This window comes from Triturus cristatus, chromosome 8, assembly GCF_964204655.1.
Source record: "Triturus cristatus chromosome 8, aTriCri1.1, whole genome shotgun sequence".
In the NCBI taxonomy this organism is placed as follows: Eukaryota; Metazoa; Chordata; class Amphibia; order Caudata; family Salamandridae; genus Triturus; species Triturus cristatus.
In genome coordinates this window covers 738,561,281-738,578,758 of record NC_140591.1, presented here as the reverse complement: position 1 = coordinate 738,578,758, position 17,478 = coordinate 738,561,281, and the positions used below count along the sequence as shown (strand labels likewise).

The window sequence follows — 17,478 nt, the reverse complement described above, 5'->3', positions numbered from 1 at the left end:
AGCCCTGCAATCGGTTCACTGCTCACCTAGAACAAGCATTAACATGGAGAATTGTTGGCACCAACAGGAATCTTATTTTAGTGGAGTGTTTCTGGCTTTGAGTGCAGAGGCCCTCGGCTCAATTCCAAGATGATCCTTCTCAAGGTGATGATACAAATGCATTGTCACCTTTACGTTTAATGTCAGAATCATTTATTTCCAGTTGGTGGTGTAAGAATGTTTGCAACAGTATGGCGATTTTTCCTAGCCATGCATGAATGAAAGCATATCACTCGCCTTTAGGTGTTTTTCTAATACATTGATATTTGCATCTTCCTTCCTAGCCTGCATGTTTGACTATCTTACAGGCTGCATGTAATAAGTATCACATCAGGGCCCTTCTTCTACTCAATTCACAACTGTTCTATCACGACATAGATAAGAAAGCTGCATCTGCTTTTGTTGTGTAGTGGTAATCAGGTTTACCTGACGTGTGAAAGCCCCATGCTTTGAAAGTACACAGTAACAAAGAAACCGATGACTTTTATAAAAAGGTGTCATGTGTGTCTCTTACTTTGCACAAAAAGTGCCAGAGATGACTTCATTTGCAGTCACTTGAAAAGTAGGGATTCTCCAATAAATGGTAAATGGTTGAAACAAATCTGAAGAAATGCATGACATACCTGTGTGTGTGTGTGTGTGTACGCATGTATGTATATATAGGGAGAGAGAGAGCGTCAATATAAACAGACTTTATTTCAATCAAGCTGTCTTTTCTATCCTTCAGGAGCAGAATGTTCTGATCATCAGCGCTCCAGAATGTAGTGTTTTCTTGGCAAGCATCACATATTGTGATGTTTTAGCTAAAAGTTCCATATCCTAGAGACTGATATATTCCTCTGTACTTGTACCTTGGGGATTCATCAAAACCTGGCATCATAAGCAGCTTTCTACTGCCACAGACTGGACAGCGAAACAATTTAAAATATCCCAGAAAAAGAAAATAAGCATGCTTAATCAGAGCTTTCTGGACAGGAAGGACATTTGAGCAAGTGAGGAATAAGCACTGCTTTTGTTAATTTGCATAGGCAGAATAGAGACTTCTGGGAAAAGGCCGAAATTACAGTCACAGAAAATGGCTGCATCTATAGAGAACGCTAAGAAGTGTTGGCAGCTTTTCCTCTGACCCTGGCCACTTTTACAAGCAATCCTATGATAGTCAGCAGGACCCACCCTAAAAAGGAAGGGGCATCCACTTGGACCCTTTCCACCTTTTCTAAATCTCGCCTGATCGAGCCCTGATCGAGCCGATAAGCACATGTCATTCTCATTTCAGAAAGGTATTGGTTAGCTTGCTGCTAGCAGCTCAGTTATGTTATGATGTTAGAGGCTATGCAAGGAATGCTTTAGTCCAGCGATATGCAGTTTTTATTGCGCCTTACATTCAGCAGGAAGATCTTTAGCTTGAATCTGTGGCCTAGGTATTCACCTTGGTATTTTTTTTGGCACAAAGTGAAGGAGTATTTGAGAGAAAATGCACAATGTGTTTCTTATGTTGTTATGAACAACTTGTTACTCTTTCTCATTAAGCTTCAGCCACTGCAGAAATATATAAATAAGGGCTGACTTCCTGTAAGACGTGTCCAAAGCTGGGACGGAATAAAAGGAGACACTTGTAAATGATAGTGCTATCGTTTGAGAAAGGGTAAGTTGAGACTGACTTTCATGCGTATTCACAGACCAAGCATCATAAAGATACCAGCATGATCTTCATTGCGGGCTTAGAGCCGGTATTAGCTTTTGAGAGGTAAGAGGATTTTGAGGGCTCGTTGGTCTAGGGGTATGATTCTCGCTTTGGGTGCGAGAGGTCCCAGGTTCAAATCCCGGACGAGCCCTTTTCTTGGTACTCTTTTCAAGTTGTTTTGAAGTTTGCGTTTCAAAACCAACATCAATTTTTTCTTTGCAGTAGTGGATAATTCTTTGCTAGAGTCTCATGCTTCAGCCCTGCCCAGTCTGAGCTAATACCAAACATCTGGTCTTGCATGGCATGTACGAGCGTTCAGCTAGGGATGTCGGGCAGGTTGCATGAAAGAAATCTAAAGCCAGAGGCCCATGGAATAGCCAGTTCGGAGCAGTTTCATTACAGAAAAATCAACTGTAGGTATCTGTTTCTGTAGTGTAGTGGTTATCACGTTCGCCTCACACTCGAAAGGTCCCCGGTTCGAAACCGGGCAGAAACAGTTGTTATATTGTGTTGGCTACAATGTTGATAGGTGCCGTTTTGCCATGGAATTGTCCAAGCCCTGAAGATTATTTCATGCAATCTCGTTCCAAGAAAGGGAATTCTCTCAAAACACTAAAGAAATCGGCGTGTGGATGTATCTGTTGGTTCTCAGACCTTGCTTTCAAAAGAGCCCTGCAATCGGTTCACTGCTCACCTAGAACAAGCATTAACATGGAGAATTGTTGGCACCAACAGGAATCTTATTTTAGTGGAGTGTTTCTGGCTTTGAGTGCAGAGGCCCTCGGCTCAATTCCAAGATGATCCTTCTCAGGGTGATGATACAAATGCATTGTCACCTTTACGTTTAATGTCAGAATCATTTATTTCCAGTTGGTGGTGTAAGAATGTTTGCAACAGTATGGCGATTTTTCCTAGCCATGCATGAATGAAAGCATATCACTCGCCTTTAGGTGTTTTTCTAATACATTGATATTTGCATCTGCCTTCCTAGCCTGCATGTTTGACTATCTTACAGGCTGCATGTAATAAGTATCACATCAGGGCCCTTCTTCTACTCAATTCACAACTGTTCTATCACGACATAGATAAGAAAGCTGCATCTGCTTTTGTTGTGTAGTGGTAATCAGGTTTACCTGACGTGTGAAAGCCCCATGCTTTGAAAGTACACAGTAACAAAGAAACCGATGACTTTTATAAAAAGGTGTCATGTGCGTCTCTTACTTTGCACAAAAAGTGCCAGAGATGACTTCATTTGCAGTCACTTGAAAAGTAGGGATTCTCCAATAAATGGTAAATGGTTGAAACAAATCTGAAGAAATGCATGACATACCTGTGTGTGTGTGTGTACGCATGTATGTATATATAGGGAGAGAGAGAGCGTCAATATAAACAGACTTTATTTCAATCAAGCTGTCTTTTCTATCCTTCAGGAGCAGAATGTTCTGATCATCAGCGCTCCAGAATGTAGTGTTTTCTTGGCAAGCATCACATATTGTGATGTGTTAGCTAAAAGTTCCATATCCTAGAGACTGATATATTCCTCTGTACTTGTACCTTGGGGATTCATCAAAACCTGGCATCATAAGCAGCTTTCTACTGCCACAGACTGGACAGCGAAACAATTTAAAATATCCCAGAAAAAGAAAATAAGCATGCTTAATCAGAGCTTTCTGGACAGGAAGGACCTTTGAGCAAGTGAGGAATAAGCACTGCTTTTGTTAATTTGCATAGGCAGAATAGAGACTTCTGGGAAAAGGCCGAAATTACAGTCACAGAAAATGGCTGCATCTATAGAGAACGCTAAGAAGTGTTGGCAGCTTTTCCTCTGACCCTGGCCACTTTTACAAGCAATCCTATGATAGTCAGCAGGACCCACCCTAAAAAGGAAGGGGCATCCACTTGGACCCTTTCCACCTTTTCTAAATCTCGCCTGATCGAGCACTGATTGAGCAGATAAGCACATGTCATTCTCATTTCAGAAAGGTATTGGTTAGCTTGCTGCTAGCAGCTCAGTTATGTTATGATGTTAGAGGCTATGCAAGGAATGCTTTAGTCCAGCGATATGCAGTTTTTATTGCGCCTTGCATTCAGCAGGAAGATCTTTAGCTTGAATCTGTGGCCTAGGTATTCACCTTGGTATTTCTTTTGGCACAAAGTGAAGGAGTATTTAAGAGAAAATGCACAATGTGTTTCTTATGTTGTTATGAACAACTTGTTACTCTTTCTCATTAAGCTTCAGCCACTGAAGAAATATATAAATAAGGGCTGACTTCCTGTAAGACGTGTCCAAAGCTGGGACGGAATAAAAGGAGACACTTGTAAATGATAGTGCTATCGTTTGAGAAAGGGTAAGTTGAGACTGACTTTCATGCGTATTCACAGACCAAGCATCATAAAGATACCAGCATGATCTTCATTGCGGGCTTAGAGCCGGTATTAGCTTTTGAGAGGTAAGAGGATTTTGAGGGCTCGTTGGTCTAGGGGTATGATTCTCGCTTTGGGTGCGAGAGGTCCCGGGTTCAAATCCCGGACGAGCCCTTTTCTTGGTACTCTTTTCAAGTTGTTTTGAAGTTTGCGTTTCAAAACCAACATCAATTTTTTCTTTGCAGTAGTGGATAATTCTTTGCTAGAGTCTCATGCTTCAGCCCTGCCCAGTCTGAGCTAATACCAAACATCTGGTCTTGCATGGCATGTACGAGCGTTCAGCTAGGGATGTCGGGCAGGTTGCATGAAAGAAATCTAAAGCCAGAGGCCCATGGAATAGCCAGTTCGGAGCAGTTTCATTACAGAAAAATCAACTGTAGGTATCTGTTTCTGTAGTGTAGTGGTTATCACGTTTGCCTCACACGCGAAAGGTCCCCGGTTCGAAACCGGGCAGAAACAGTTGTTATATTGTGTTGGCTACAATGTTGATAGGTGCCGTTTTGCCATGGAATTGTCCAAGCCCTGAAGATTATTTCATGCAATCTCGTTCCAAGAAAGGGAATTCTCTCAAAACACTAAAGTAATCGGCGTGTGGATGTATCTGTTGGTTCTCAGACCTTGCTTTCAAAAGAGCCCTGCAATCGGTTCACTGCTCACCTAGAACAAGCATTAACATGGAGAATTGTTGGCACCAACAGGAATCTTATTTTAGTGGAGTGTTTCTGGCTTTGAGTGCAGAGGCCCTCGGCTCAATTCCAAGATGATCCTTCTCAAGGTGATGATACAAATGCATTGTCACCTTTACGTTTAATGTCAGAATCATTTATTTCCAGTTGGTGGTGTAAGAATGTTTGCAACAGTATGGCGATTTTTCCTAGCCATGCATGAATGAAAGCATATCACTCGCCTTTAGGTGTTTTTCTAATACATTGATATTTGCATCTTCCTTCCTAGCCTGCATGTTTGACTATCTTACAGGCTGCATGTAATAAGTATCACATCAGGGCCCTTCTTCTACTCAATTCACAACTGTTCTATCACGACATAGATAAGAAAGCTGCATCTGCTTTTGTTGTGTAGTGGTAATCAGGTTTACCTGACGTGTGAAAGCCCCATGCTTTGAAAGTACACAGTAACAAAGAAACCGATGACTTTTATAAAAAGGTGTCATGTGTGTCTCTTACTTTGCACAAAAAGTGCCAGAGATGACTTCATTTGCAGTCACTTGAAAAGTAGGGATTCTCCAATAAATGGTAAATGGTTGAAACAAATCTGAAGAAATGCATGACATACCTGTGTGTGTGTGTGTGTGTACGCATGTATGTATATATAGGGAGAGAGAGAGCGTCAATATAAACAGACTTTATTTCAATCAAGCTGTCTTTTCTATCCTTCAGGAGCAGAATGTTCTGATCATCAGCGCTCCAGAATGTAGTGTTTTCTTGGCAAGCATCACATATTGTGATGTTTTAGCTAAAAGTTCCATATCCTAGAGACTGATATATTCCTCTGTACTTGTACCTTGGGGATTCATCAAAACCTGGCATCATAAGCAGCTTTCTACTGCCACAGACTGGACAGCGAAACAATTTAAAATATCCCAGAAAAAGAAAATAAGCATGCTTAATCAGAGCTTTCTGGACAGGAAGGACATTTGAGCAAGTGAGGAATAAGCACTGCTTTTGTTAATTTGCATAGGCAGAATAGAGACTTCTGGGAAAAGGCCGAAATTACAGTCACAGAAAATGGCTGCATCTATAGAGAACGCTAAGAAGTGTTGGCAGCTTTTCCTCTGACCCTGGCCACTTTTACAAGCAATCCTATGATAGTCAGCAGGACCCACCCTAAAAAGGAAGGGGCATCCACTTGGACCCTTTCCACCTTTTCTAAATCTCGCCTGATCGAGCCCTGATCGAGCCGATAAGCACATGTCATTCTCATTTCAGAAAGGTATTGGTTAGCTTGCTGCTAGCAGCTCAGTTATGTTATGATGTTAGAGGCTATGCAAGGAATGCTTTAGTCCAGCGATATGCAGTTTTTATTGCGCCTTACATTCAGCAGGAAGATCTTTAGCTTGAATCTGTGGCCTAGGTATTCACCTTGGTATTTTTTTTGGCACAAAGTGAAGGAGTATTTGAGAGAAAATGCACAATGTGTTTCTTATGTTGTTATGAACAACTTGTTACTCTTTCTCATTAAGCTTCAGCCACTGCAGAAATATATAAATAAGGGCTGACTTCCTGTAAGACGTGTCCAAAGCTGGGACGGAATAAAAGGAGACACTTGTAAATGATAGTGCTATCGTTTGAGAAAGGGTAAGTTGAGACTGACTTTCATGCGTATTCACAGACCAAGCATCATAAAGATACCAGCATGATCTTCATTGCGGGCTTAGAGCCGGTATTAGCTTTTGAGAGGTAAGAGGATTTTGAGGGCTCGTTGGTCTAGGGGTATGATTCTCGCTTTGGGTGCGAGAGGTCCCAGGTTCAAATCCCGGACGAGCCCTTTTCTTGGTACTCTTTTCAAGTTGTTTTGAAGTTTGCGTTTCAAAACCAACATCAATTTTTTCTTTGCAGTAGTGGATAATTCTTTGCTAGAGTCTCATGCTTCAGCCCTGCCCAGTCTGAGCTAATACCAAACATCTGGTCTTGCATGGCATGTACGAGCGTTCAGCTAGGGATGTCGGGCAGGTTGCATGAAAGAAATCTAAAGCCAGAGGCCCATGGAATAGCCAGTTCGGAGCAGTTTCATTACAGAAAAATCAACTGTAGGTATCTGTTTCTGTAGTGTAGTGGTTATCACGTTCGCCTCACACTCGAAAGGTCCCCGGTTCGAAACCGGGCAGAAACAGTTGTTATATTGTGTTGGCTACAATGTTGATAGGTGCCGTTTTGCCATGGAATTGTCCAAGCCCTGAAGATTATTTCATGCAATCTCGTTCCAAGAAAGGGAATTCTCTCAAAACACTAAAGAAATCGGCGTGTGGATGTATCTGTTGGTTCTCAGACCTTGCTTTCAAAAGAGCCCTGCAATCGGTTCACTGCTCACCTAGAACAAGCATTAACATGGAGAATTGTTGGCACCAACAGGAATCTTATTTTAGTGGAGTGTTTCTGGCTTTGAGTGCAGAGGCCCTCGGCTCAATTCCAAGATGATCCTTCTCAGGGTGATGATACAAATGCATTGTCACCTTTACGTTTAATGTCAGAATCATTTATTTCCAGTTGGTGGTGTAAGAATGTTTGCAACAGTATGGCGATTTTTCCTAGCCATGCATGAATGAAAGCATATCACTCGCCTTTAGGTGTTTTTCTAATACATTGATATTTGCATCTGCCTTCCTAGCCTGCATGTTTGACTATCTTACAGGCTGCATGTAATAAGTATCACATCAGGGCCCTTCTTCTACTCAATTCACAACTGTTCTATCACGACATAGATAAGAAAGCTGCATCTGCTTTTGTTGTGTAGTGGTAATCAGGTTTACCTGACGTGTGAAAGCCCCATGCTTTGAAAGTACACAGTAACAAAGAAACCGATGACTTTTATGAAAAGGTGTCATGTGTGTCTCTTACTTTGCACAAAAAGTGCCAGAGATGACTTCATTTGCAGTCACTTGAAAAGTAGGGATTCTCCAATAAATGGTAAATGGTTGAAACAAATCTGAAGAAATGCATGACATACCTGTGTGTGTGTGTGTATGCATGTATGTATATATAGGGAGAGAGAGAGCGTCAATATAAACAGACTTTATTTCAATCAAGCTGTCTTTTCTATCCTTCAGGAGCAGAATGTTCTGATCATCAGCGCTCCAGAATGTAGTGTTTTCTTGGCAAGCATCACATATTGTGATGTGTTAGCTAAAAGTTCCATATCCTACAGACCGATATATTCCTCTGTACTTGTACCTTGGGGATTCATCAAAACCTGGCATCATAAGCAGCTTTCTACTGCCACAGACTGGACAGCGAAACAATTTAAAATATCCCAGAAAAAGAAAATAAGCATGCTTAATCAGAGCTTTCTGGACAGGAAGGACATTTGAGCAAGTGAGGAATAAGCACTGCTTTTGTTAATTTGCATAGGCAGAATAGAGACTTCTGGGAAAAGGCCGAAATTACAGTCACAGAAAATGGCTGCATCTATAGAGAACGCTAAGAAGTGTTGGCAGCTTTTCCTCTGACCCTGGCCACTTTTACAAGCAATCCTATGATAGTCAGCAGGACCCACCCTAAAAAGGAAGGGGCATCCACTTGGACCCTTTCCACCTTTTCTAAATCGAGCCTGATTGAGCACTGATTGAGCAGATAAGCACATGTCATTCTCATTTCAGAAAGGTATTGGTTAGCTTGCTGCTAGCAGCTCAGTTATGTTATGATGTTAGAGGCTATGCAAGGAATGCTTTAGTCCAGCGATATGCAGTTTTTATTGCGCCTTGCATTCAGCAGGAAGATCTTTAGCTTGAATCTGTGGCCTAGGTATTCACCTTGGTATTTCTTTTGGCACAAAGTGAAGGAGTATTTAAGAGAAAATGCACAATGTGTTTCTTATGTTGTTATGAACAACTTGTTACTCTTTCTCATTAAGCTTCAGCCACTGAAGAAATATATAAATAAGGGCTGACTTCCTGTAAGACGTGTCCAAAGCTGGGACGGAATAAAAGGAGACACTTGTAAATGATAGTGCTATCGTTTGAGAAAGGGTAAGTTGAGACTGACTTTCATGCGTATTCACAGACCAAGCATCATAAAGATACCAGCATGATCTTCATTGCGGGCTTAGAGCCGGTATTAGCTTTTGAGAGGTAAGAGGATTTTGAGGGCTCGTTGGTCTAGGGGTATGATTCTCGCTTTGGGTGCGAGAGGTCCCGGGTTCAAATCCCGGACGAGCCCTTTTCTTGGTACTCTTTTCAAGTTGTTTTGAAGTTTGCGTTTCAAAACCAACATCAATTTTTTCTTTGCAGTAGTGGATAATTCTTTGCTAGAGTCTCATGCTTCAGCCCTGCCCAGTCTGAGCTAATACCAAACATCTGGTCTTGCATGGCATGTACGAGCGTTCAGCTAGGGATGTCGGGCAGGTTGCATGAAAGAAATCTAAAGCCAGAGGCCCATGGAATAGCCAGTTCGGAGCAGTTTCATTACAGAAAAATCAACTGTAGGTATCTGTTTCTGTAGTGTAGTGGTTATCACGTTTGCCTCACACGCGAAAGGTCCCCGGTTCGAAACCGGGCAGAAACAGTTGTTATATTGTGTTGGCTACAATGTTGATAGGTGCCGTTTTGCCATGGAATTGTCCAAGCCCTGAAGATTATTTCATGCAATCTCGTTCCAAGAAAGGGAATTCTCTCAAAACACTAAAGTAATCGGCGTGTGGATGTATCTGTTGGTTCTCAGACCTTGCTTTCAAAAGAGCCCTGCAATCGGTTCACTGCTCACCTAGAACAAGCATTAACATGGAGAATTGTTGGCACCAACAGGAATCTTATTTTAGTGGAGTGTTTCTGGCTTTGAGTGCAGAGGCCCTCGGCTCAATTCCAAGATGATCCTTCTCAAGGTGATGATACAAATGCATTGTCACCTTTACGTTTAATGTCAGAATCATTTATTTCCAGTTGGTGGTGTAAGAATGTTTGCAACAGTATGGCGATTTTTCCTAGCCATGCATGAATGAAAGCATATCACTCGCCTTTAGGTGTTTTTCTAATACATTGATATTTGCATCTTCCTTCCTAGCCTGCATGTTTGACTATCTTACAGGCTGCATGTAATAAGTATCACATCAGGGCCCTTCTTCTACTCAATTCACAACTGTTCTATCACGACATAGATAAGAAAGCTGCATCTGCTTTTGTTGTGTAGTGGTAATCAGGTTTACCTGACGTGTGAAAGCCCCATGCTTTGAAAGTACACAGTAACAAAGAAACCGATGACTTTTATAAAAAGGTGTCATGTGTGTCTCTTACTTTGCACAAAAAGTGCCAGAGATGACTTCATTTGCAGTCACTTGAAAAGTAGGGATTCTCCAATAAATGGTAAATGGTTGAAACAAATCTGAAGAAATGCATGACATACCTGTGTGTGTGTGTGTGTGTACGCATGTATGTATATATAGGGAGAGAGAGAGCGTCAATATAAACAGACTTTATTTCAATCAAGCTGTCTTTTCTATCCTTCAGGAGCAGAATGTTCTGATCATCAGCGCTCCAGAATGTAGTGTTTTCTTGGCAAGCATCACATATTGTGATGTTTTAGCTAAAAGTTCCATATCCTAGAGACTGATATATTCCTCTGTACTTGTACCTTGGGGATTCATCAAAACCTGGCATCATAAGCAGCTTTCTACTGCCACAGACTGGACAGCGAAACAATTTAAAATATCCCAGAAAAAGAAAATAAGCATGCTTAATCAGAGCTTTCTGGACAGGAAGGACATTTGAGCAAGTGAGGAATAAGCACTGCTTTTGTTAATTTGCATAGGCAGAATAGAGACTTCTGGGAAAAGGCCGAAATTACAGTCACAGAAAATGGCTGCATCTATAGAGAACGCTAAGAAGTGTTGGCAGCTTTTCCTCTGACCCTGGCCACTTTTACAAGCAATCCTATGATAGTCAGCAGGACCCACCCTAAAAAGGAAGGGGCATCCACTTGGACCCTTTCCACCTTTTCTAAATCTCGCCTGATCGAGCCCTGATCGAGCCGATAAGCACATGTCATTCTCATTTCAGAAAGGTATTGGTTAGCTTGCTGCTAGCAGCTCAGTTATGTTATGATGTTAGAGGCTATGCAAGGAATGCTTTAGTCCAGCGATATGCAGTTTTTATTGCGCCTTGCATTCAGCAGGAAGATCTTTAGCTTGAATCTGTGGCCTAGGTATTCACCTTGGTATTTTTTTTGGCACAAAGTGAAGGAGTATTTGAGAGAAAATGCACAATGTGTTTCTTATGTTGTTATGAACAACTTGTTACTCTTTCTCATTAAGCTTCAGCCACTGCAGAAATATATAAATAAGGGCTGACTTCCTGTAAGACGTGTCCAAAGCTGGGACGGAATAAAAGGAGACACTTGTAAATGATAGTGCTATCGTTTGAGAAAGGGTAAGTTGAGACTGACTTTCATGCGTATTCACAGACCAAGCATCATAAAGATACCAGCATGATCTTCATTGCGGGCTTAGAGCCGGTATTAGCTTTTGAGAGGTAAGAGGATTTTGAGGGCTCGTTGGTCTAGGGGTATGATTCTCGCTTTGGGTGCGAGAGGTCCCAGGTTCAAATCCCGGACGAGCCCTTTTCTTGGTACTCTTTTCAAGTTGTTTTGAAGTTTGCGTTTCAAAACCAACATCAATTTTTTCTTTGCAGTAGTGGATAATTCTTTGCTAGAGTCTCATGCTTCAGCCCTGCCCAGTCTGAGCTAATACCAAACATCTGGTCTTGCATGGCATGTACGAGCGTTCAGCTAGGGATGTCGGGCAGGTTGCATGAAAGAAATCTAAAGCCAGAGGCCCATGGAATAGCCAGTTCGGAGCAGTTTCATTACAGAAAAATCAACTGTAGGTATCTGTTTCTGTAGTGTAGTGGTTATCACGTTCGCCTCACACTCGAAAGGTCCCCGGTTCGAAACCGGGCAGAAACAGTTGTTATATTGTGTTGGCTACAATGTTGATAGGTGCCGTTTTGCCATGGAATTGTCCAAGCCCTGAAGATTATTTCATGCAATCTCGTTCCAAGAAAGGGAATTCTCTCAAAACACTAAAGAAATCGGCGTGTGGATGTATCTGTTGGTTCTCAGACCTTGCTTTCAAAAGAGCCCTGCAATCGGTTCACTGCTCACCTAGAACAAGCATTAACATGGAGAATTGTTGGCACCAACAGGAATCTTATTTTAGTGGAGTGTTTCTGGCTTTGAGTGCAGAGGCCCTCGGCACAATTCCAAGATGATCCTTCTCAGGGTGATGATACAAATGCATTGTCACCTTTACGTTTAATGTCAGAATCATTTATTTCCAGTTGGTGGTGTAAGAATGTTTGCAACAGTATGGCGATTTTTCCTAGCCATGCATGAATGAAAGCATATCACTCGCCTTTAGGTGTTTTTCTAATACATTGATATTTGCATCTGCCTTCCTAGCCTGCATGTTTGACTATCTTACAGGCTGCATGTAATAAGTATCACATCAGGGCCCTTCTTCTACTCAATTCACAACTGTTCTATCACGACATAGATAAGAAAGCTGCATCTGCTTTTGTTGTGTAGTGGTAATCAGGTTTACCTGACGTGTGAAAGCCCCATGCTTTGAAAGTACACAGTAACAAAGAAACCGATGACTTTTATAAAAAGGTGTCATGTGTGTCTCTTACTTTGCACAAAAAGTGCCAGAGATGACTTCATTTGCAGTCACTTGAAAAGTAGGGATTCTCCAATAAATGGTAAATGGTTGAAACAAATCTGAAGAAATGCATGACATACCTGTGTGTGTGTGTGTATGCATGTATGTATATATAGGGAGAGAGAGAGCGTCAATATAAACAGACTTTATTTCAATCAAGCTGTCTTTTCTATCCTTCAGGAGCAGAATGTTCTGATCATCAGCGCTCCAGAATGTAGTGTTTTCTTGGCAAGCATCACATATTGTGATGTGTTAGCTAAAAGTTCCATATCCTACAGACCGATATATTCCTCTGTACTTGTACCTTGGGGATTCATCAAAACCTGGCATCATAAGCAGCTTTCTACTGCCACAGACTGGACAGCGAAACAATTTAAAATATCCCAGAAAAAGAAAATAAGCATGCTTAATCAGAGCTTTCTGGACAGGAAGGACATTTGAGCAAGTGAGGAATAAGCACTGCTTTTGTTAATTTGCATAGGCAGAATAGAGACTTCTGGGAAAAGGCCGAAATTACAGTCACAGAAAATGGCTGCATCTATAGAGAACGCTAAGAAGTGTTGGCAGCTTTTCCTCTGACCCTGGCCACTTTTACAAGCAATCCTATGATAGTCAGCAGGACCCACCCTAAAAAGGAAGGGGCATCCACTTGGACCCTTTCCACCTTTTCTAAATCGAGCCTGATTGAGCACTGATTGAGCAGATAAGCACATGTCATTCTCATTTCAGAAAGGTATTGGTTAGCTTGCTGCTAGCAGCTCAGTTATGTTATGATGTTAGAGGCTATGCAAGGAATGCTTTAGTCCAGCGATATGCAGTTTTTATTGCGCCTTGCATTCAGCAGGAAGATCTTTAGCTTGAATCTGTGGCCTAGGTATTCACCTTGGTATTTCTTTTGGCACAAAGTGAAGGAGTATTTAAGAGAAAATGCACAATGTGTTTCTTATGTTGTTATGAACAACTTGTTACTCTTTCTCATTAAGCTTCAGCCACTGAAGAAATATATAAATAAGGGCTGACTTCCTGTAAGACGTGTCCAAAGCTGGGACGGAATAAAAGGAGACACTTGTAAATGATAGTGCTATCGTTTGAGAAAGGGTAAGTTGAGACTGACTTTCATGCGTATTCACAGACCAAGCATCATAAAGATACCAGCATGATCTTCATTGCGGGCTTAGAGCCGGTATTAGCTTTTGAGAGGTAAGAGGATTTTGAGGGCTCGTTGGTCTAGGGGTATGATTCTCGCTTTGGGTGCGAGAGGTCCCGGGTTCAAATCCCGGACGAGCCCTTTTCTTGGTACTCTTTTCAAGTTGTTTTGAAGTTTGCGTTTCAAAACCAACATCAATTTTTTCTTTGCAGTAGTGGATAATTCTTTGCTAGAGTCTCATGCTTCAGCCCTGCCCAGTCTGAGCTAATACCAAACATCTGGTCTTGCATGGCATGTACGAGCGTTCAGCTAGGGATGTCGGGCAGGTTGCATGAAAGAAATCTAAAGCCAGAGGCCCATGGAATAGCCAGTTCGGAGCAGTTTCATTACAGAAAAATCAACTGTAGGTATCTGTTTCTGTAGTGTAGTGGTTATCACGTTTGCCTCACACGCGAAAGGTCCCCGGTTCGAAACCGGGCAGAAACAGTTGTTATATTGTGTTGGCTACAATGTTGATAGGTGCTGTTTTGCCATGGAATTGTCCAAGCCCTGAAGATTATTTCATGCAATCTCGTTCCAAGAAAGGGAATTCTCTCAAAACACTAAAGTAATCGGCGTGTGGATGTATCTGTTGGTTCTCAGACCTTGCTTTCAAAAGAGCCCTGCAATCGGTTCACTGCTCACCTAGAACAAGCATTAACATGGAGAATTGTTGGCACCAACAGGAATCTTATTTTAGTGGAGTGTTTCTGGCTTTGAGTGCAGAGGCCCTCGGCTCAATTCCAAGATGATCCTTCTCAAGGTGATGATACAAATGCATTGTCACCTTTACGTTTAATGTCAGAATCATTTATTTCCAGTTGGTGGTGTAAGAATGTTTGCAACAGTATGGCGATTTTTCCTAGCCATGCATGAATGAAAGCATATCACTCGCCTTTAGGTGTTTTTCTAATACATTGATATTTGCATCTTCCTTCCTAGCCTGCATGTTTGACTATCTTACAGGCTGCATGTAATAAGTATCACATCAGGGCCCTTCTTCTACTCAATTCACAACTGTTCTATCACGACATAGATAAGAAAGCTGCATCTGCTTTTGTTGTGTAGTGGTAATCAGGTTTACCTGACGTGTGAAAGCCCCATGCTTTGAAAGTACACAGTAACAAAGAAACCGATGACTTTTATAAAAAGGTGTCATGTGTGTCTCTTACTTTGCACAAAAAGTGCCAGAGATGACTTCATTTGCAGTCACTTGAAAAGTAGGGATTCTCCAATAAATGGTAAATGGTTGAAACAAATCTGAAGAAATGCATGACATACCTGTGTGTGTGTGTGTGTGTACGCATGTATGTATATATAGGGAGAGAGAGAGCGTCAATATAAACAGACTTTATTTCAATCAAGCTGTCTTTTCTATCCTTCAGGAGCAGAATGTTCTGATCATCAGCGCTCCAGAATGTAGTGTTTTCTTGGCAAGCATCACATATTGTGATGTTTTAGCTAAAAGTTCCATATCCTAGAGACTGATATATTCCTCTGTACTTGTACCTTGGGGATTCATCAAAACCTGGCATCATAAGCAGCTTTCTACTGCCACAGACTGGACAGCGAAACAATTTAAAATATCCCAGAAAAAGAAAATAAGCATGCTTAATCAGAGCTTTCTGGACAGGAAGGACATTTGAGCAAGTGAGGAATAAGCACTGCTTTTGTTAATTTGCATAGGCAGAATAGAGACTTCTGGGAAAAGGCCGAAATTACAGTCACAGAAAATGGCTGCATCTATAGAGAACGCTAAGAAGTGTTGGCAGCTTTTCCTCTGACCCTGGCCACTTTTACAAGCAATCCTATGATAGTCAGCAGGACCCACCCTAAAAAGGAAGGGGCATCCACTTGGACCCTTTCCACCTTTTCTAAATCTCGCCTGATCGAGCCCTGATCGAGCCGATAAGCACATGTCATTCTCATTTCAGAAAGGTATTGGTTAGCTTGCTGCTAGCAGCTCAGTTATGTTATGATGTTAGAGGCTATGCAAGGAATGCTTTAGTCCAGCGATATGCAGTTTTTATTGCGCCTTGCATTCAGCAGGAAGATCTTTAGCTTGAATCTGTGGCCTAGGTATTCACCTTGGTATTTTTTTTGGCACAAAGTGAAGGAGTATTTGAGAGAAAATGCACAATGTGTTTCTTATGTTGTTATGAACAACTTGTTACTCTTTCTCATTAAGCTTCAGCCACTGCAGAAATATATAAATAAGGGCTGACTTCCTGTAAGACGTGTCCAAAGCTGGGACGGAATAAAAGGAGACACTTGTAAATGATAGTGCTATCGTTTGAGAAAGGGTAAGTTGAGACTGACTTTCATGCGTATTCACAGACCAAGCATCATAAAGATACCAGCATGATCTTCATTGCGGGCTTAGAGCCGGTATTAGCTTTTGAGAGGTAAGAGGATTTTGAGGGCTCGTTGGTCTAGGGGTATGATTCTCGCTTTGGGTGCGAGAGGTCCCAGGTTCAAATCCCGGACGAGCCCTTTTCTTGGTACTCTTTTCAAGTTGTTTTGAAGTTTGCGTTTCAAAACCAACATCAATTTTTTCTTTGCAGTAGTGGATAATTCTTTGCTAGAGTCTCATGCTTCAGCCCTGCCCAGTCTGAGCTAATACCAAACATCTGGTCTTGCATGGCATGTACGAGCGTTCAGCTAGGGATGTCGGGCAGGTTGCATGAAAGAAATCTAAAGCCAGAGGCCCATGGAATAGCCAGTTCGGAGCAGTTTCATTACAGAAAAATCAACTGTAGGTATCTGTTTCTGTAGTGTAGTGGTTATCACGTTCGCCTCACACTCGAAAGGTCCCCGGTTCGAAACCGGGCAGAAACAGTTGTTATATTGTGTTGGCTACAATGTTGATAGGTGCCGTTTTGCCATGGAATTGTCCAAGCCCTGAAGATTATTTCATGCAATCTCGTTCCAAGAAAGGGAATTCTCTCAAAACACTAAAGAAATCGGCGTGTGGATGTATCTGTTGGTTCTCAGACCTTGCTTTCAAAAGAGCCCTGCAATCGGTTCACTGCTCACCTAGAACAAGCATTAACATGGAGAATTGTTGGCACCAACAGGAATCTTATTTTAGTGGAGTGTTTCTGGCTTTGAGTGCAGAGGCCCTCGGCTCAATTCCAAGATGATCCTTCTCAGGGTGATGATACAAATGCATTGTCACCTTTACGTTTAATGTCAGAATCATTTATTTCCAGTTGGTGGTGTAAGAATGTTTGCAACAGTATGGCGATTTTTCCTAGCCATGCATGAATGAAAGCATATCACTCGCCTTTAGGTGTTTTTCTAATACATTGATATTTGCATCTGCCTTCCTAGCCTGCATGTTTGACTATCTTACAGGCTGCATGTAATAAGTATCACATCAGGGCCCTTCTTCTACTCAATTCACAACTGTTCTATCACGACATAGATAAGAAAGCTGCATCTGCTTTTGTTGTGTAGTGGTAATCAGGTTTACCTGACGTGTGAAAGCCCCATGCTTTGAAAGTACACAGTAACAAAGAAACCGATGACTTTTATAAAAAGGTGTCATGTGTGTCTCTTACTTTGCACAAAAAGTGCCGGAGATGACTTCATTTGCAGTCACTTGAAAAGTAGGGATTCTCCAATAAATGGTAAATGGTTGAAACAAATCTGAAGAAATGCATGACATACCTGTGTGTGTGTGTGCATGCATGTATGTATATATAGGGAGAGAGAGAGCGTCAATATAAACAGACTTTATTTCAATCAAGCTGTCTTTTCT

General features: G+C 41.7%; 3 non-coding genes across 3 annotated transcripts; all 3 read left to right on the top strand.

Moving 5' to 3' along the window:
• Positions 1-4,189: 4,189 nt before the first annotated feature.
• Positions 4,190-4,261, top strand: TRNAP-UGG (transfer RNA proline (anticodon UGG)). Its single transcript has one exon. It is a non-coding gene; the product is annotated as a tRNA-Pro (tRNA).
• A 4,706-nt stretch (positions 4,262-8,967) lies between these two features.
• Positions 8,968-9,039, top strand: TRNAP-UGG (transfer RNA proline (anticodon UGG)). The gene has a single exon. It is a non-coding gene; the product is annotated as a tRNA-Pro (tRNA).
• A 4,706-nt stretch (positions 9,040-13,745) lies between these two features.
• TRNAP-UGG (transfer RNA proline (anticodon UGG)) lies at positions 13,746-13,817 on the top strand. Its single transcript has one exon. It is a non-coding gene; the product is annotated as a tRNA-Pro (tRNA).
• Positions 13,818-17,478: the final 3,661 nt, after the last annotated feature.